Genomic DNA, 20,198 nt, shown 5'->3' on the forward strand with positions numbered 1-20,198 from the left:
CCAAGGCCCACTCCTGGGACTCTTCAGTAGCACCACTAGGTGCTGAGTGCATCCCAAATCCGCAGCAGCAGTGAGCACAGGGCAGAAGCAGCCAGCACCTGGGGCCTGAGGCACATGCTGTGTGCTGTGCCCCAGGGCTCCCAAGACCAGACCACCTCGGTGGTGTCTGGGGTGACTTGGGGGGCCAAGAGACCAGGAGACAAGTGAAGGCTGAAAGGGCCCAGGGCAGGGCCAAGGGGGGTCTCCCCATGAATAGTAACAGGCCCAGGCCCTGCCCCCGTTCTTCCTGCTCATGCTAGTCTCTCAGCTCCACATTCATATGTGCCATCCACAGAGACCTCAGCTTCACATGTCAGAAACTAGGCTCAGGGCGGTGGTTCCCACAAAACTTAGAAACAGAAGTGTCGAAACCAGCTCGGTCAGGGAGACCCTAACCCAGCGGCGCTGGAGGAATTAAAGGCACACTCACAGAAATATAGACATGGGAAGTGGGAAATCGGGGGTCTCACAGCTTCAGAGCTGAGAGCCCTGAACAGAGATTTACCCACGAATTTATTAACAGCAAACCAGTCATTAGCATTGCTTCTATAGATGTTAAATTAACTAAAAGTATCCCTTACGGGAAACGAAGGGATGGACCGAATTAAAGGAATAGGTTGGGCTAGTTAACTGCAGCAGGAGCATGTCCTTAAGGCACAGATCACTCATGCTATTGTTTGGCTTAAGAATGCCTTTAAGCGGTTTTCCACCCTGGGCGGGCCAGGTGTTCCTCGCCCTCATTCCTGTAAACCCACAACCTTCCAGCTTGGGCATTAGGGGCCATTATGAACATGTTACAGTGCTGCAGAGATTTTGTTTATGGCCAGTTTTGGGGCCAGTTTATGGCCAGATTTTGGGGGGCCTGCTCCCAATATGTCCCCCTTCTCTGATTTGCAAATCGATAAAAGCAAAGGCAGCTTTGTCACAGTGAGCTACTTCTTGCAGGAGTCAGGATCCACATCTGCAGACTATACAAAGACAAACAACACAGATTAAAAGCACAATCATCTTTGAAATCACAGAGCTTCCAAGTGTTTTTCTCCATTTTCAGCTCCTTTGAGCACTCCAGGTCCTGGAATTAAGGTCAGGTGTGCCTGGGATGCTTTAAATATTTGTTCTTTACATTTTAAATCCTTATGTTAAGCTCCTAGAGCGGCCCACATCATTTGAGGTTGAGGTGCTACTATACCGCCATGGTTCCAGATAATAGGAACTCTTGCCGTACTTCTTACCATTTCTACCATCTGACCGTTTTGTTCAGATCATCTGAACATAGTGTGGCCGTGGCACGCAGACTGAGAGGTGCAGTTCAAGCTAAACATCCCCTTGGGGGACCAATTAATAATGATTCCTCAGGAATTGCTGTGCAGCACCTCTGCCTGTTCTGCAATGCAATCTTCCTAAACAAGTACGTTCATTTTTTCTAACTGGTTCCAATCCTGTTTACAAATAGGTTTTTGAGGGTGGTGTGTGTCAATTATAAGAGCAGATTTATTATGGTAAATACTGAGATCAGAAAGCATGTGTAACTGTGTCAGAGTGATTGCATCCAGGCATTATTGCCAGCCAAGATGGATAAATATGCCCAATAAGTAGAACTGTTCTCCGTGTAAGCCCTTATTGAAGGAGGACTCACGGCAGTGGTGATAACCGCTATCAGAGCTATCATTAAATTATTCATTGTGACTGGTTGTCCCGCTTTCCTCAGGTTTTCTTCTGCCATCTGTGACAGCTTCTTGTTCTGTCCCCAGGTGGGTGACTGTGTTCGATGGGTATTGCTCGTGACAGTTGGGGCCCTCCGCAGCGTCAGTCTTGACATGGCTGCAACCGGGGGTCCTCGGGATCCTCCTGGAATCTCTTCCTCTGCATCTGGCTCATGATAAGGTTTCAGGTGTCTTGATGGTATCCAAATCGGCTGTTGATTTTGGCCTGGAGAAACACAAGCATAACCTCTACCCCAAGTTATTATTTTACCTATTTCCCAACGTTTTGTAATCGGATCTCTACACCAAACCAGTTGTTCTGCTTTTGTCTTTGCAGCTGGTTTCTGTAGATGCTGTTCAGCTGCTGATAACATCTGGTCTTTGGGCAGGCTCAAAAAATTTAAAGTTAAGAATGCTAGGTTCAGTTGCATCTATGGGGTTCCATATACTCTGTCTCCCCCTTTCTGCTTTTGCAACTGCTGTTTTAGGGAGAGATTCATTCTTTCCACTATGGCTTGTCCTTGAGAATCGTATGGGATACCAGTAACATGTTTAATATTCCACATAGAGAAAAATGTAGCTAGAGCTTGGCTAGTATAGCCTGGGGCATTATCTGTTTTAATAGAAGCTGGAATGCCACCACCGCAAAATACTGCAAAAGATGACGTTTAACACAGGCAGAAGGCTCTCCTGATGGGCATGTAGCCCATACAAAGTGAGAAAAGGTGTCCACACATACATGTACATAAGCTAGTCTCCCAAACGAGGGGACATGGGTGATATCCATTTGCCAAAGAGAGTTAGGTTCCAGTCCTCGAGGGTTAACTCCTCCTGTAAAAGATGAGGAACGTGCCATTTGGCAAGTTGGGCATCGCTGGATAATAGCTTTAGCTTCTTTCCAGGTAATACTGCATCTGCGTTTGAGACCAGAGGCATTCACATGGGTTAAATTGTGAAAGTGTCTAGCATTTGATATTGCATTAGCAACTAGGCAATCAGCCATTTGATTCCCTTCAGTCAAAGGTCCTGGAAAAGGTGTACGAGACCTAATGTGAGTGATGTAAAAAGGGTGCATTCTACTCCTAACTGCTGTTTGCAGTTGGGTAAATAAAGTCATCAGTTGTTCATCTGTATGAAATCGTAACTGAGCATTTTCAATTAACTGTGTGGAATGAACCACATATGAAGAATCAGAAATCACATTAATAGGCATATCAAAAGCAGTCAATAACTCAATTACAGCTACAAGCTCTGCTTTCTGAGCTGAAGTATAGGACATCTGGAAAACTTTACTTTTTGAGTCAGAATAAGAAGCTTTACCATTACTAGACCCATCTGTGAAACATTGAAAACGCTTAGCAGGCTGCAGGTTGTTTACTGCAGGAATTGTAAATGCAAACCGTTCACGGTCTTGCTCAGCTAAAGGGATAGTAAAGAAACAGTCTTTTAAATCTATGACTATTAAAGGCCAACTTTTTGGAATTATAGCAGGAGAAGGCAGTCCTGGCTGTAATGCTCCCATAGGTTGTATAACTGAATTAATGGCTCTTAAGTCAGTTAACATTCTCCATTTACCTGATTCTTTCTTAGTTAGGAAAACTGGAGAATTCCAAGGGGAAAATGTTGGAGCTATGTGCCCATTTTCTAATTGTTCAGTAACTAATTTCTCTAAAGCCTCCAGTTTCTCTTTGCTTAGCAGCCACTGTTCTATCCAAATTGGCTTATCTCTTAACCATTTTAAAGGTATAGGTTCTGGAGGCTTAAAAATGGCTGCCATCAAAAATTATTTCCTAATCTTTGGCGGGAACTCTGTTTTTCCGCTTGAAGCAGTTCTTTCAAACCTTGCAAATTTTTTTCTAGTCCCATACCAGGGACATACCCCATTTCATGCATCATATGTTGACTTTGAGGGCTATATAATTGTTCTGGAATTAGAACTTGTGCTCCCCATTGTTGTAATAAATCCCTTCCCCATAAATTTATAGGTACAGAAGTTATAATTGGTTGAATAGTCCCAGATTGTCCATCGGGCCCTTCACAACGCAAAACATAACTACTTTGATATACTTCAGGGGCTTTACCAACTCCAACTATGTTAAATTGAGGGGGTTGAATTGGCCACATGGACAGCCAGTGCTGTAGAGACATGATTGAAATGTCTGCTCCTGTATCTACCAAACCTTTAAATTTCTTTCCCTGAATAGTTATTTCACAGGTAGGACGTTTATCAGTAATTTGATTTACCCAATAAGCCGCTTTGCCTTGTTTATTTGTGCTTCCAAATCCTCCTGTTTGTTTAATTTCACTTTTCCCCATTTTCACATACGGCAAAATTAGGAACTGTGCTATGCGCTCTCCTGGCTCTGCTTTCCAGGGAACAGAAGTAGATACAACAATTTGAATTTCCCCATTGTAATCTGAATCAATGACTCCTGTATGTATTAGTATACCTTTTAAACTTAAACTAGACCTTCCTAAAATTAATCCTATTGTCCCCGCTGGCAAGGATCCACAGACACCTGTTGGGACCTTTTGCAGGGGTTCCCCAGGCGTAAGACTCACAGCTTTTGTGCAGCATAAATCTACTGCGGCACTACCGGCTGTGGCGGGGGACAGACATTGTACAGGGGTGAGGGAATGGCCTGAGCTGGAAATGCCCCGGTTTAGAATGGAGCCTGGGACGGGCCCCTCATGGCATTTCCTGAAATCGAGTTCCCTTCTTTATCAAACTTAGAGTGACACTGATTAGCCCAATGTTTTCCTTTTTTACATTTTGGACCTATTTCAGGATCAGCAGTTTTCTTTTTCCCCTATCTGGCAGCCTGACTTGCTGATTTTTTCTACATTCTTTTTTAGTATGACCATGCTTCCCACAGTTAAAACAAGCTCCAGGAAATGGAGTATTTTCCTTATCCACTCTCAGTCCTGCCATTGCCTGTGCCATCAAAGTAGCTTTATGCAGATTACCTCCAATACCATCACAGGCCTTGATATAATCAACTAAATGTGCTTTCCCTCTGATAGGTCACAGAGCAGCCTGGCAATCGGGATTAGCATTGTTGGAAGCTAATAACTGCAGCACTATATCCTGAGCAGCCGAATCTGCAATCATCTTTTCAAGAGATTCCTGTAACCGAGCTATGAAATCAACATATGGTTCTCTTGGTCCCTGTTTTGTAGCACTAAAGGAAGGGTATTGTTTCCCACCTGAAGTGATTTTTTCCCCAGCTCTAATGCACACTCCTCTAAGCTGTTCTATGGCATCATCCTGCATGACCAGTTATGCATCGAAACCAGCCCAGCTGCCAACCCCTAAAAGCTGGTCTGCAGTTATATTAATTTGAGGTTGGGCCTGGGCATTGTGAGCAGCCTGAATGGAAGCTTCATCTGCCCACGAAGTTTTAAATTGTAAGAACTGAGCAGGAGTTAGACAAGCTCGAGTAAGAGCATCCTCATCAGTAGGAATCATCCGATTGGAAACAGCAACATTCTTTAACTGTCCCATTACAAAAGGAGAACCTGGTCCATACTGATTTATAGCTTGTTTAAATTCTTTGAGTAATTTAAAAGAAAAAGGCTCAAATGTAGCTATAATACTTCCCGTTGATCTGGGGGGTGTATTCTAACAGGGAACTGCCAAGCCTCGAAATCACCCTCTCATCTAGCTTGCAGAATTCCTGCCTGAATAGAACTAAGAGCAGTCACTCAAGGCACTGCTCAAACAGTCACTGGGGCAACTACTTTTCGCCCAGTGTCCTCCAGAAAAGAAAGATCTGGAGGGTCTTTTTCTTTAAAGTAGTAAGGAGGGAGTGCAGAAGGGTAGGGATGAACCTCTCCTTCCTTTGCTGCTTTAGCTTTAGCTGGTAAATAAACATGCTCTGTAACCTCTTCTGTTACTTCACTATACTCTCCTTCCTCCTCATCATCAGTGTGAAAAAGTTCCAAGGTGAAACGAACCAGACCCCACATCTGTCCCATTGTTACCCTGATGCTTCCGAGCTCCCCTTCTTACTCACCACAGGGATTGCTTTAAGAGTACTCGAGTGTCCTCCAGCTAGTTTTCCATTCCAACCATTGTTCTGGCAACTCTTCGACCTGGATTCGAGTCCCCACAATGGACGCCACTTGCCGAGACCAGCTAGGTCGGGGAGACCCTAACCCAGCGGTACTAGAGGAATTAAAGACACACACACAGAAATATAGAGGTGTGAAGTGGGAAATCAGGGGTCTCACAGACTTCAGAGCTGAGAGCTCTGAACAGAGATTTACCCATGTATTTATTAACAGCAAACCAGTCATTAGCATTGTTTCTATAGATGTTAAATTAACTAAAAGTATCCCTTATGGGAAACGAAGGGATGGGTCAAAGTAAAGGAATAGGCTGGGCTAGTTAACTGCAGCAGGAGCACGTCCTTAAGGCAGAAATCGCTCATGCTATTGTTTGTGGCTTAAGAATGCCTTTAAGTGGTTTTCCACCCTGGGCGGGCCAAGTGTTCCTTGCCCTCATTCCCGTAAATAGACAAGCTTCCAGCGTGGGCATTAGGGCCATTATGAACATGTCACAGTGCTGCAGAGATTTTGCTTATGGCCAGTTTTGGGGCCAGTTTATGGCCAGATTTTGGGGGGCCTGCTCCCAACACAGAAGTGCCATGTGACCCCTCAGTTCCACTTCTGGGTCTATCCCCCAAAGGACTGAAAGCAGGGACTCGAGGAGTTTGCACAGCCACATCACAGCAGCACCATCCACAGCAGCCAAGGGTAGAGGCAACCCACGTGTCCATCAGCCAATGAGGAATAAGCACAGTGTGCCCCACCCACGCAGAACAACTGATTATTCAGCCTTAAAAAGGAAGGAAATTCAGACACACGGCACAACACGGAAGAGGCTTGGAGTTGTTACACCCAGTGGAGGGAGCCAGCCACAGGACTAGCACTGTGTAATCCCACTACGGGCCCCTGGAACAGTCAACCCATGGAGACAGGAAGTAGAAGGGTGGGTGTCAGGGTGGGTGTCAGGGCTGGCAGAGAGGAATGGGGAGTTAGTGTTGAAGCAGGACAGGGCTTACTTTCGCGACGAGAAAGCCCTAGAGAGCCAGCGCAGAACAATGCAAGTATACTCAACTGTAGAGCTGAAAATGATTCAGATGGTAAATTTTCTCATGTGTATTTTACCAAAAATCTTAAAAAACAAAGCTGCACTCATCTCTCCCTCCAGACTTGCCCCTTCTCCGCATGTCTCACTCTTGGATGGCACCTCCATGCTCCTAGTGGCCAGGCCAGGGGTGGGCCATCCTGACTCACTGCCACCCAGCTGGTCCCAAGTCCCGCATCTCCACCTCAGCGGCTGCAGTCCTCCCCCATCCCCAGTGCAGCACCCTTCCCTCCTCACCCAGATCGCCCAAAAGCTTCCCAGCAGTTTCCAGCTTCTTGTCTGTTGCCATCCGTGTAGTTACCCCAGCCGTCTATAACTTTCTAATGGTTACATCTTACCATATAATTATTTTCTGTTTAAAGCCCTCCTGCAGCCCTCGATGGCCTCAGGATCAAGTTCAAACCCTCAGCAGGGCCCAAGGCCTCTCCGTCCCTCCCTCTGCAGGCCCAGCTCCTGGATGCTCCCTCCTCTCACCCATCCCAGGGGCCGGCACTATTCTGCCCTCTGCGTAGAGTGCCACCCCTGCCTGCATCAGCTCATCATCCTCAAAAGCATCTCTGTTCTTAGGGAGAGAACATCCCCAGCCCATTGCCTCTGCAGGTCTGGGTAAGCTCATGATGTCCTCTGCCCGCCTCCATCATGGGGGCCAATTTGCCTTCTATAATGAGGCCTGAGAGGGAGGGCCCCATCCGTCCATTTAAGCTTTGGACACTTGAAGGCTGAAGCAGTGAGGGGGTGAGCCCCATTTTCTCACTCACTCTGAAAGTGCAGGATGAGCCCTCAAACCCAAAGGCCCAGGCATAGCCAGGTGTCTCCTTGGAAGTAAAGATCTTTTTCATGTGACTTAAAAGAAAATTACAAGGCTTCAGAGACCTAATGTGCTCCTAAAACATGAAAGCCACTCTTGATAATAAGACTTAAGAAAGCTCGCTCATTTATGAAGCCAAAGGAAAATAATGGAATTTAAAAGATCTGTGGGTAGAGCTCTTTTGATAACCTTGATGTATTAGTCCGTTCTCACACTGCTAGGAAGAAATTCCCAAGATAGGGTAGTTTATAAAGGAAAGAGGCTTAACTGACTCACAGTTCTGCAGGGCTGGGAAGGCCTCAGGAAACTTACGATCATGACGGAAGGGGAAGCAAACATATCCTTCTTCACATGGTGGCAGCAAGAAATGCAAGCGAATGAGGGGAAAGCGCCTTATAAAACCATCAGATCTCGTGAGAACTCACTCAGTACCATGAGAACAGCATGAGGGTATCTGCCCCCATGATTCAATTACCTTCCACTGGGTCCTTCCCACCATGCATGGGGATTATGGGAACTAGAGTTCAAGATGAGATTTGGGTGGGGACACCACTAAACCATCTCATTCAATGAGAAGGGAAAAAAGTGAATGATGTTATTTAGGTATCTGTTCATGTATTTAACGAGCATGTGTTGAGCACCAAGTGTATGCCAGGAACAGAGGCTCCTACAGGCAGTTTCCTGATTTCAGGCACTAATGACGTGACTTGTTTCAGCACAAATTTATCAAAGGCTTCTGTGTTCTGATCACCTGGGTGTAGAACAACACTCAAGGCAAAGTCATTGCTTTCGTAGTTTTGAGTTTTTATCCACTAAGGAAGTATGACAATATAAAATAAGATTTGGTAAATAATTTCATTCAATTGCAGATGGTAATCAGTGGTGTGGAAGAAAAAAATACGGTGAGGTGAGTGCGTGAGCGGGTGGGAGACCCTCACTGAGTAAATGGCTTTGGAGCTAGCTAGAATCAAATAATGTGAATAAAGCCATTTTTAATGGCAGGGAACGAGGGTTCTAGGCAGAGGGAAACCCACATGCACAGGCGATGCCAACCTTGTCACGTCTGGGGAGCAGGTGGGGCTGCATGGTGTGGGCCCGTCGCCCACGCCGAGGCTTTGGGATTTGTTCTGGGGAAGCTGGGAGGCCAAGAGAGAGCTTGGGGCTTAGGGCAGAGCAGTGTTAGGCCCTGATTTGTGTTCCAAGCTCACTGGCTGCTCTGTGCAATAGAGGACGGGAACGGCTGCAGCAGGGAGACCACCAGAGGCTGTCTGCACACTCCAGGTGAGAGTGATGCCCAGGGGCTTAGCACGGCGAGGAGAGGCCCCATCCAGGTGTGTTTTGAAGAAAGAGACAGTCCTGCTGCTTGGTTTGGATATGCAGCATGGGGGGGCATTGAAGAGTAAATAAATGATGCTTTTCAGGTGCTGCCTGAGCAACTGGGCAAAAGGCAGTGCCATTTACTTGGACATGAGAACCTAGGGAAAGTCGGGCTTCTGTTTTGTACAGTTGAAGAGGCCTTTGGATATCAAGTGGAGATGCACCGTTAGTTACAGAGTCAAGTCCGGAGTTCCAGGCTTGTAGACTGCAGACGCTGCGAAAGATGGCATTGAAGCCTTGGAAAAGACAAGAGTGTGTGGAGGGAGTGTGATCGCTGGACACCTTTCCGCAGGGCGTAGGAACACAGGCCCCTGGCAGTTGCAGATGCACAGAAATGATGGTATTGGAACTGGGTCAAGAAGAACACGAGATCTTTAGCAAGTGGAGTTGCGACAAGGTGCTGTGGGCAGATGGAAGGCTAAGCGGAGGCGGGAAGAATAAGATGTATATTCCACGTGTAAAATATCTGGAAGCTTAGCATGACTGGAATGTTCCGGAGAGACCTAAGGGATGTATGCCCCCCTAGGGAGTGTCACCTTGATTCCACAGCCAGTGGAGTACCAGGGACATCTTCAGTTTTGTTTCTTAATTGACACAGAGCATGGTGGACCTGTTGGCATCTTGTTCAAAGATCGCCAGTTACATATGGACTCTTGCTCAAAGAGGAACGCACACAGGCACATGTACTGCACACCGCAGAATCTTCAGCATAGTGTGAATCCTGTGAAGTGAAGCTCTCTGTCTTTGGGTTAAATATCTGCCTTTAGGAGATTTAAATGCTGAGTCACAGTCGTGAAATTCTTGACTCGATTATATGGAATTGACTTATATGAGGCATCTGGAAATTTCTTTTGAGAGGTCAGTAGCAGAAAAATAAAAAAAACATTCTCTGTTTCCCATGATTCATAAACCCATTAGCAATTCTCTGTAAACTGCTCAGAAACCAGAGATGAGCAGTGAGTTCCTGAGCCACCCAGCGAGGGGCTGAGGGGCTCAGGACACCTTCCCAGGCCCAGCTCCAATCTGGGGTGAGGCTCCCGGACAGGGGCCCTTCCTCTCCATCTCCTCAGCGGTCCCCTGTCCTCAGGGCCACGTCGGGACTGCCCCATGCTGGGGCTGTCCCGCAGGCTGGCCCAGGTGCTATTCACCTGCTCACCCTCACAGCTCAGCAGCATGTGCTGCCTTATGACATCAATGTCTCTGTCCCATGGGGCCTCACAGAGCTCCCCAAGAACTCCGTGTTTCCCAATGAAGGGATCAAAGACCCAGAAAAGTGACTGGCAGTCCAGGGCCCCAGATGTCCTCAGCTCAGGCCTGGACACCCGGTGCTGCCTGGGCTCTGTGTCCATCCATAAGCACGTCCCAGACCCTCTTACCTGCCAGGGGCCCTCTTTGTGGGGGACCCTACAGGCAGGACAGTCGGGAAGGGTCCTGCCTTCAGGCAGCTTCTCGCATAGTGGGAAGACAGACCAGAAAAGAAAAGAAACACACAGTGAGGCCTCAGAACTGTGGGCATAGGGAGAATGTGCGTCCCTGAGGGCATCTCACCTGGCTCTGGAGGCCCTGTGCATGGGGCAGCTTCTCTGAGGGGACATGATTGAATCTAGGCCAGGACGACAAATCTGACCAGAGCCCAGGGTTGGAAGAGGTGGTGAGCAACGAGGCTGGAGACACTGAGCCTAGCTGCTCTGGGTCTCTCGCAGACCTGATATAGCAGGGACACAGTGTCCATGCCCAAGGTGCTGGTGCTCCGTGAGGATGGCTGGCCCACTATGGACATCTCCCGAGCCTGCCGTGTGCTTCACAGGGTGAGGATAGGGCTTCAGGGGTCGCACACATCAGCTCAGCCTCCATAACAACGTCCCACAGACTGGGGACTCACACAAGAAGTTCATTCTCTCATGTTCTGGAGGCTGGAAGTTCAAGACCAAGTCTAGCAGGGTTGCTGCCCTCTGAGGCCTCCTGTATTCATCAGTCGGTTTTCATGCTGCTAATAAAGACATTCTTGAGACTGGGTAATTTACAAAAGAAAGAGGTTTAGTGGACTCACTGTTCCACATGGCTGGGAAGGCCTCACAATCATGGCAGAAGGTGAACGAGGGGCAAAGACACGTCTTCCATGGTGGTAGGCAAGAGAGCTTGTGCTGGGGGAACTCCCCTTTATAAAACCATCAGATCTCGAGAGACTGATTCACTACCATGAGAACAGTATGGGTGAAGCAGCCCCATGATTCAATCATCTCCACCTGGCCCCACCCTTGACGCATGGAGATTATTACAATTCAAGGTGAGATTTGGGTGGCGACACAGTCAAACCCCATCCCCTCCTTCTTCAGCTGGTAGATGGCATCCTCTCCCTGCATCCTCACAGGTCTTCCCACTGCGTGTGTCTGTGTCTAACCTGCCCTTTGCATATTGCACTAAGGTCCACGCATATGACCCCAACTTAACTCAGTTGCCTCTTGAAAGACCCCATCTCCAAATACATTCTGAGGTCCTGGGGATTAGGATTTCCACAGACAGATTTGAGGAGATGCGATTCAGCCCATACCAGGTGTTACATGGTTTTAACCCACCCACAAACCCTGCAAGACCTTCAAGCTTGACTCTCCAGGGGTCGAAGGGGATGCATCTTGCCCTAATTCACTCAGCCAGAAGTGGCCGAGTCACCTCTGATTCCCCAGTGACATGTTTTCCTTCCACGTCCACAGCAGCTGAAATGTCCTGGCAGTAACCTGAAAGGCAGTGAGTAAAGGGCCCTGGGAGCCCCGTGGTTCAGTGTCGCCCAGGTGCTGAGGAGAATGTGAGGAAACCCAGGAGAGGTTCCCTCCACTCAGGACGGGTGCAATAGTGTCGGGCTGTTGTTCTAACACCCAGGGGATAATTGGGCGCTGTTCCAGTCTCTATCCTAAAGAACATGGAAGGAACTCAACCTCAAGATTCTAGATTCCTTAAAGAATCCCCCAGCCACCTCTGGGACAGCAAGGACAGGGAGGGGAAGGGAGGCCCTGCTGTTCCTGGAGGCAGCTGTGTCCCTGCCTTCCCTGGAGTTGCATCAATTTTCCAATAAATTTCCCCTGCTACCAACATGAATTAGGTTGTATTTCTTCTCTTTGCACCCAAGAGAGAACAGTCTCTGATGCAGGCTTTTCTCAGGTAACAAAGGTAAGATGACCGTGACATGGTTTCTTTCCATTGCGCAGCCACGGCCTGTGTCTTTCAGGGTCTCAAAACCCTCCAGGGAGGGGGTAGCGGCTGGGGCCACCCTTACCCAGCCTTCCAGCTCCTTAGAAGTACAGCAGAGAGGTGGCCAGGTGCGGTGGCTCACACCTGTAATCCCAGCACTTTGGGAGGCCAAGGTGGGCAGATCACCTGAGGTCAGGAGTTCAAGACCAGCCTGGCCAACATCGTGAAACTCTGTTTTTACTAAAAATACAAAAATTATTCGGACATGTTGGTGGGTGCCTGTAATCCCAGCTACTTGGGAGGCTGAGGCAGGAGGATCACTTAAGCCCAGGAGGTGGAGGTTGCAGTGAGCTGAGATCCTGCCACGCACTCCAGGCTGGGTGACACAGCGAGACTCCATCTCAAACAAACAAACAATAAAGAAGTGCAGCAGAGAGGTGTCCTGAGTCAGAGACCCCGCAGACCCATCAGTACAGTTTTCTCCAGCAGGAGGAAGGGCTGCCATAAGAGTCGCAACCCCGCAATGGAAGGAGCCCCTTACAGGTGGGCGGAATGGGAGCTGTCAGAGCCCAAGGGCTCCTGTCACCAGCTGCTCTCCCCTTGTTCAACCTTTGCCCTGTTTGGGGCTGAATGGTGTCTCCTCCTCTCCACATTCCTATGATGAAGCCCTGGCCTCCAGCACCTCAGAAGGTGACTTTATTTGGAAATAGGGCCATGCAGGTGTAATTAGCTAAGAAGGGTCATCCTGGAGGAATGCATCCCCTAATCTGACTGCTCCTTATGAAAAGAATACCCTGTGGAGAGAAACGAGTGCATATGGAGGGAAGACCAAGAACAAGACACAGGAAAAAGGCCATCGCTAAGCCAAGGGGCCAAAGATGGTCAGCAGCCCACCAGGGAGAGAGGCCTGGGGCCAATTCCCCCTCACTGCCTCCAAAGGAGTCAACACTGCGGATCTTGACCTGGTCTCGGACTTCCAGCCTCCGGAACTGTGGGGCTGTCCATCCTGTTGTTTAACCTGCTGGTCTGTGGTGCTTTGTGGCTCCCATGACAAGCTCCCAGCATCCTCTCCCTCTCCTGGTCTGGGGTTAGGTCTCTTGTTTGCAATCCATCTCTCTCCACCACCTGCCCCGGGGCACTGGAAGGCATATGGTACAGGATAAATAGGCATGGGAGGGAAGGGGTGGGATGCTAGTGGGAAAGAAAGAATTAGGATGAATCTATACAAGAGGGAAGTCACAAGGTGGGGACCCAGGCTCAGAGCATCTCAGCAACAGAAGTCACAAAAATATCAAAAGGAGGATGAAGAAGCTGGGCTTGGTGGCTCACACCTGTAATCCCAGCATTTTTGGAGGCCGAGGCAGGTAGATCACTTGAGGTCAGGCGTTCAAGACCAGCCTGACCAACATGGTGAAACCTACTAAAAATACAAAAATTAGCTGGGCATGGTGGCACAGGCCTGTAGTCCCAGCTACTCAGGAGGCTGAAGCAGAGAATCGCTAGAACCTGGGAGGTGGAGGTTGAGGTGAGCCGAGATCATGACACTGCACTCCAGCCCAAGTGACACAGTGAGACTCCATCTCAAAAAAACAAAAACAAAACAAACAAAAGAAAGGTGAAGAGACTCCAGAAGGCAGGTGGCTTAGCAAACTCTCAGCTGCCGGTCTTGTGCCTCTCCGTTCCATGGCCTCAGGGTGGGGCAGAGGTAAATTGCAATCCCTGGACAGGCTTGGATCCACAGTCGACCCAACGTGAACACAGGCTGCGATTCCATGGTCTCTGGTGACCACATGCCCTCCTGGTCCCCTCCCTGATGGAGCACCTGGTATGCTATCTCCACTGCCCACTCGCTCTCTCAGGTCCAGCCAAGTCCTCTGACAGAGGTAGTGTGACCTGGGGAGTCTCCAGAATGGCACAATCTCTCCCAGGGGGTGTTCCCATGGTGCACAGGGCAAGGTTATCCAAGTTCCAAGAAAACATTCTGTTTGTGGACCTGGCTTACCAGAGCACATGAGTGAAAGCAGATAGGAATAAGCAGATCACGGCTCAGCTCCAGGTGCGGGGTGGAAATCAGGGTTAACCAGAGGGCAATGGGAGAAAACGATGTGGGGCGCTCATTTAAATTATCTGCAGGACTCTGTATCATGAAGATAAACTTATTGCAGCCCTAGCTCATGTTTCCAGAGCAGAGTCCTGAGGAGAAGGAGCACTTACCAAGGACGAATGGGTCACTGCGTGGTCTGCAAATAGCATCTGGAAAACAAGAAGCTGGAACCTTGGAAACAGCAAGAGTCGGAGTTGGTCGGGGAGCTTGCCCTGGACACAGTGGGCTTCAGTCTAGAAGACACCGAAAGACAGAGCGAACTCCCTCCTCCTACAAACTGTTCACACAGTGGGAAGGAGGACGGGGTTTAGCAATACACTGTCTCAAAAATGTGCACTGTCAAGTAAATATGTGCTTGTAACACCAACCCTGGAGAGGAAAGTCTCTCTGGGCTTCAGTCCCTAACCTTTACCCTGAAATGTATCAATCGGCAGCGGCCCTGGAGAAGTTGCTGATGGCATCAGAGAATGAGGGCATTCACTAAGCTGTCACAGCAGACCCAGATGCAGTGGCGGAATTAATTTTTCCTTCATTAATCATATCCTAATTTGCATGATTAATATGTCATAGTTGATGAACACAGGCGGATACAAATAAAATCACTGAACAAAAATGCCACCTGCTGAGCAAAAAGAATAAGACAAACAAGTGAGTTGGCACAGCTAAATGAGCAGGAGTCACTTTATTTCCCAAAAACAATATTCCAAAAGCTTGAAACAATGCCACTATTGGGGCCGCTTGCCGAGGACTGCGGAGACAGACATTCCAGAGTTTTCCACGGTGGGATGAGCTCCAGGGTACACACAACTGTCACAGCTTGCCATTGGACAATTCTAAAAACTCACCTTTCGAACCTCGCCTGTTTCCCAAGCGGAACCCAGGCCAAGGGGCGGGATGTTCCAGGACAAAGTGGTGCCACCTCGTCAGCCCAGGCCCACTTCCTCCAGCTACGAACCTCAGCCATTTCTGGCCAGCAGCTCTGGGGCAGGAACTGGGGCAGGGCATTGCCAAGGGCACAAGCAAGGGGAGCGGAGGAGGAGAGGAAGCAGGGAGCGACCGTGGAATGGCCTCGGACCTGGGGCAGAGCCTTCGGGATGCTGGAAGCTGCTCAGGGGCCGTGGCTGAGGCCCGGGCAGCCACCAGGGGGGACTCCGACTGGGGTCCCGGGGCAGGCAATGCCCAGCCTCCCTGGAGCGTGGGTTTCCTTCAAGGCCACGTGGCAGAAGCAGCCACAGGAGAAGCAGCGCAGTTTTCCGCAGCGGTGGGAATGTCCTAGACCTGGCACATCCCGACAGTAGTCACTGGCACCAGTGGCAGTGGAACACATGAATGTGGCCAGGGCGGCTGAGAAGCAGACATTTTCATTTCATTTTCATTAATGTAAATTGAAAAAGCCACGTAGGGCTAGTGGTCCCTGGCGGGCAGCTGAAGGGAGTGTGGGGACCACAGCACTTCCCTGGCTGTGGGACCTGGAGAGGTATTCCTCCTTTGCAGCTCCGTCCTCCTCTGAGGCTGAGGGGTTGGATGGGGGCATCCCTGGAGTCCCCAGTCTGCACTTCCTGACTGGAGTGTGGAAGGCGCCTGCTCTGTTTGTTTTCACTATCCTTCCAAAACTTTCACTGTCTCCCTCCCCTCTGCTTACCGAAAACTGCCTCCTGCCAGACTAAGTTCCTGGCCCCTCACTTTCCAGCCGCATCCCCCACGTCTCTACCACGTGAACAGACCCTCAGCCCTCAAACACACCTGTGCCTCCCCCACCACCCCGTACCTTGTCTGTGCCATTCCCCATGGCTCTTCCCCACCCACTCAATACTGATGGAGACCCACCTCAAGCCTGATGTTCTGGAAGCTTCCCAGAGCTCCATGGCCCACAGGCTTCTCACTCCCCTACCATTTAGAAGGAACCCAGCCTCTGGCTGTGGTAGCTTGCAGTGCAGTCCTCTTTATCTCACTGTTACTTGATAGCAACAATGTTGCAATGTCTTGGAAACTGTGTAACAACCTGGCAAGGCTGAGCACACCTGCCCACAGAGGGGGGAGGTGCGCAGCCTGTCCTCAACGCCAACTAGCAGGGTGGCCTGAGGAGGTGACTGCATCTCCTCATGGTCTCCTCACCGCAAACATGAGGATCATGCTGCTTCCTTTTGGGGTTCATGTAAGAGTCAGGCGCTCACCTGTGCCAAACGCCCTGCCCGCCCTGGCCTGGGTTCAGGGTTTTCAATCCATGCTGTGCTCCCTAAAAGACAGGCCACTCCTCTGCTCTCCAGCACCTGAGGAAACGTTGTTGCTGGTTGCAGGATTCCTTAGTCTAATCCTAACGCCTCAGTGGCTTCATCCTGGCCTCATGCATTGCGCTGGAGCCTGGTTTCTGGTGCAGGAAAGTTGTAAGAATGCGTTCCCTGCCATCTCGTTTCTATTTTGAACTATCTGGCCCCAACCCTTTTCTTTAGTTTTCTCCTCTTCCCTTGGGGAAAAAGAAAAGGAGAAAAAAGGACAGAAAAGGACAAAAAAGAAATGGAGAAGAGAAGCAAGACAGAGCCTGCTCTGAAATGGTTTCTGCACCTTCTCCAATACAAAGGGCAGTAAGATTGAGTAGGATGAGACAGCTGTGACTTCCTATTCCCTTTTCCCAGCCCCCAGGCTCAAAAATATGGTGGGTCTGAGGTTCTACTCCCCAACCCCGGCCAACGCTCAGGCCTAGACAAGAGTTGGATGCTCCACGGGAGTAATGTGAGACCCAGGAAGGCCACGTCTCATTTTAACTTCCTCTCCTCTATTCCATACCACAATCTCCGGGGAGCTTCAATGGGTGGAGAAAGTTCTATGCCTGCAAGAACTGAATTTACCATCAGTGCCTTCATATTTGTGATAACCTTGTTTTCCCATTCCTGCAGGGATGCTGCGCTGAGTGAAGATCTTCATGAATACCGTGTGTGAGGCAAGTAAAAGCGGCTCCTTGTGGCTCATTCCCTGCATAAGGTCACATTCAGAGACTCAAATCCAGAAACTAAACATCACTGAAAAGGAATCCTAACCTCTGGTGCTCCTAACCAGGAGCTGCATTTCTCTAGGACCCCTGCCTTGGCCTTTCCAGCGCCCTGTGCCCACAGTGGCCCTGCTTGAGCCAGTCATAAGCAAGGCCCCCAGCTCCTCCCTAGCCCCGTCCCTCTGGGCTCTTCTATTTCCCCGCCCAGAGGAAAACATTCCCAGTTATACAGAAGCAGATGGGATGGGGGTTACCAGGAAGGCTCCAGAGAAATGGGGAGATGCAGGTCAAGGGGAGAGAGTCGCAGTGAGGTAGGAGGAATCAGTCCAGAGGCTGGCTCGCAGGAAGATCCCAGTTCACAGCACTGCAGCACACCCCGGGAATTCACCAGGAGAGTAGATTTTAGACTCTCTTACCACCAAAATGATGAAGAAAAAGAAGAAGAGGAAGAGGAAGAGGAAGAAGAAGAAGAAGAAGAAGGGGAAGGGGGAGGGGGAGGGGGAGGGGAAGAAGAAGAGGAAGAAGAGGAAGAAGAGGAAGAAGAGGAGGGGGGAGGGGGAGGGGAAGAAGAAGGGGAGAAGAGGAAGAAGAGGAAGAAGAGGCGGAGGAGGAGGAGGACCGGGAGGTGATGGATTTGAGAACTTGCCTGACTGTCTTAATCACCATGTCTATGGATATCAACACAGCAGGTCATAAATGTTAAAAATCACGTCCACCCTTAAACATATGCATTTCTTAAAAAGGAAATGCGTCACCAGCCACATGTGTGAGTTGAAATTATCTCATAGACACATTTGTAAAAAGTAAAAGAAGGATGAAACTTAATATTATGCTTTAACCGAGTACATCCAAAATATCGATGAATTACTTATAAGATACATTACTTTTTTTTTCTAAGCAGCCTTCGAAACGCATTGTGCCTCTTCCACTGGTCAGCACGTCTCCGTTTGGACTGGCCACGTTCTCAAAAGCCGCAAGCGGCTGAGGACTACCACGGAGGCCACACAGCTCCAGTCCGTTCTACTGGTTGTTATGAGTTCAGTGTTAGTGCCGCCCCCACCCCCCAAAATTTGCATGTTGAAGTCCTAACCCCCAGTGTGATGGGCTTGGACGTGGGGACGTCAGGAGATAATCAGGGTTCGGTGCAATCCTGGTGATACGACCCTCGTGCTGGGACGAGTGCCCTCATGAGAATAGGCCAGAGGACTTGCTCTCCTGCCACGTGAGGACACAGTGAGAGGGTGGCCGTCTGCAGCCCAGGAAGACCCTGACCTGCTGGCACCCCGATCTCAGACTCCCAGCCTCCAGACCTGGGGGACATGACTGTCTGTTGTGGAAACTCCCAGTCTGTGGTATTTTGCCATGGCAGCCTGAGCTAAGACACTGGCTTTGCATGGCGAGAGCCTGCAGATGATCCAGCAAAAAAAACAAACTGTCCCTAGCAGGCCTGGGGCAAGGGGGAGGACCGAGCAGACCCCATATCCAGCATCACAGGGTTTGTGAGTGAGCTGTTATGCTTGGTGTTGTGTGCAGAGATTAAATGTCCACAGTCTCTGAGTTCACGAGGCTTATCATGTCATGAGGGACAAGACGATAACTCCGGTTTATGCCTTCGTTACTACTTTACCCACTTTCTGTGCACATGGAAAATGACAGGAGAGCACAGAAAAGCACCTGTGTAGCCCAGAGATGGAGACAAGTGCTAAGGAATCCAGATGGAAATGGAATGACTTCGGAGTAGGGTAGAAAGAACCTACTGCTACTATTATCTACTCTTGAAAACCTAAAAGGTTCGGGGGTTTTTTTGAAAGGCCTCTCCCGGCACAGATAGGAATTGTGTCCATAGTCAAGGGTCACTCCAGCTTCTGATGCTGCAGCTAATATGATTTGACTTTTGCCCAAATTGTTTCGGATTGCCCCGGGCCGCATATTAATTTGTTTCAGATGCTACCTTTTCCCACTGTTAGACATAAAAGAATCAAAGTGAAAAAACAAAGATGCAAAGCCCTGGGATTGTTAAAAAGTTAATTGCTCAGTGTTGGCCTAAATGACAGAAAAGTCCCCAACTTCCTCAAGGTCAGAATTTTACGTGTAAAAAAGGAAACCTTGAGAATTTAGAAAACACTTGCCTCAAATAAGCATCATTAGCCATTGCACCAGTGGCTTCTACACACCAGGTTAAGCCACATCAAAGAACTCCCATGCTCCTAGACCCAGAAAAATAAAAGAAAATAATTAAACAAAGTAATTGGAAGCGCCTGGCAAGGTCAAAGTACCAGGAAATGTCCTTGAGTAAAAAGAAGCCTGGGACTAAGCTGAGCACATCTAAAATCTCTCATATCCAAAGCCCGTATTTTCCTTGGCACGGGAGATGGAGAACTTGATCCTGACCATTGACAAGGAGGCCAGGAGGCTAAATCCGCCACATGCAGGCTTCCTCCTAATACCCTGACGGGACTTCCGGCTTCTGTAAACTTCTGGGGGAAGTAGGCACACGCCGACTTGGGGAAAGTTGACCAGGGTAAGCCTAGAGGAGGGACAATATTATAAACCGTGTGGAAGGTCCCCTGAGACGTTCACAGACTCAGAGGGAGGAGCGGCAGTGCGGACTTGAAAGCAATCCAGGCGGAGCTGCCAAGAGGCTTAGCCACAAGCGCGGATCCAGCCACAGAGCTGGGGCGAGGCTGCGAGGAGCAAGCCGAGCCATGGCCTGCCGCTCGGTGGTGGGGGAATCTGGCGGCACTGTCCAGGAAGAGCCCCTCTGCCTCCCCGGAAAGCTCCCACCGATGATCCACTGAGATGCTCAGACACGACCCAGAGGCCGGCTGGGCTGATCCCACACG

The 20,198-nt window shown here is 49.4% G+C and overlaps 1 long non-coding RNA gene across 1 annotated transcript; it reads right to left on the reverse strand.

Moving 5' to 3' along the window:
• Positions 1 to 476: 476 nt before the first annotated feature.
• Positions 477 to 14,633, reverse strand: LOC134810596 (uncharacterized). The gene is made up of 3 exons (XR_010159075.1): positions 14,480 to 14,633; positions 5,759 to 5,910; positions 477 to 2,656 (listed from the first exon to the last, which is right to left on the reverse strand). It is a non-coding gene; the product is annotated as an uncharacterized LOC134810596 (long non-coding RNA).
• Between the last annotated feature and the right edge of the window lie 5,565 nt (positions 14,634 to 20,198).

Source organism: Pan troglodytes, chromosome 6 (genome assembly GCF_028858775.2).
Source record: "Pan troglodytes isolate AG18354 chromosome 6, NHGRI_mPanTro3-v2.0_pri, whole genome shotgun sequence".
NCBI lineage: Eukaryota > Metazoa > Chordata > Mammalia > Primates > Hominidae > Pan > Pan troglodytes.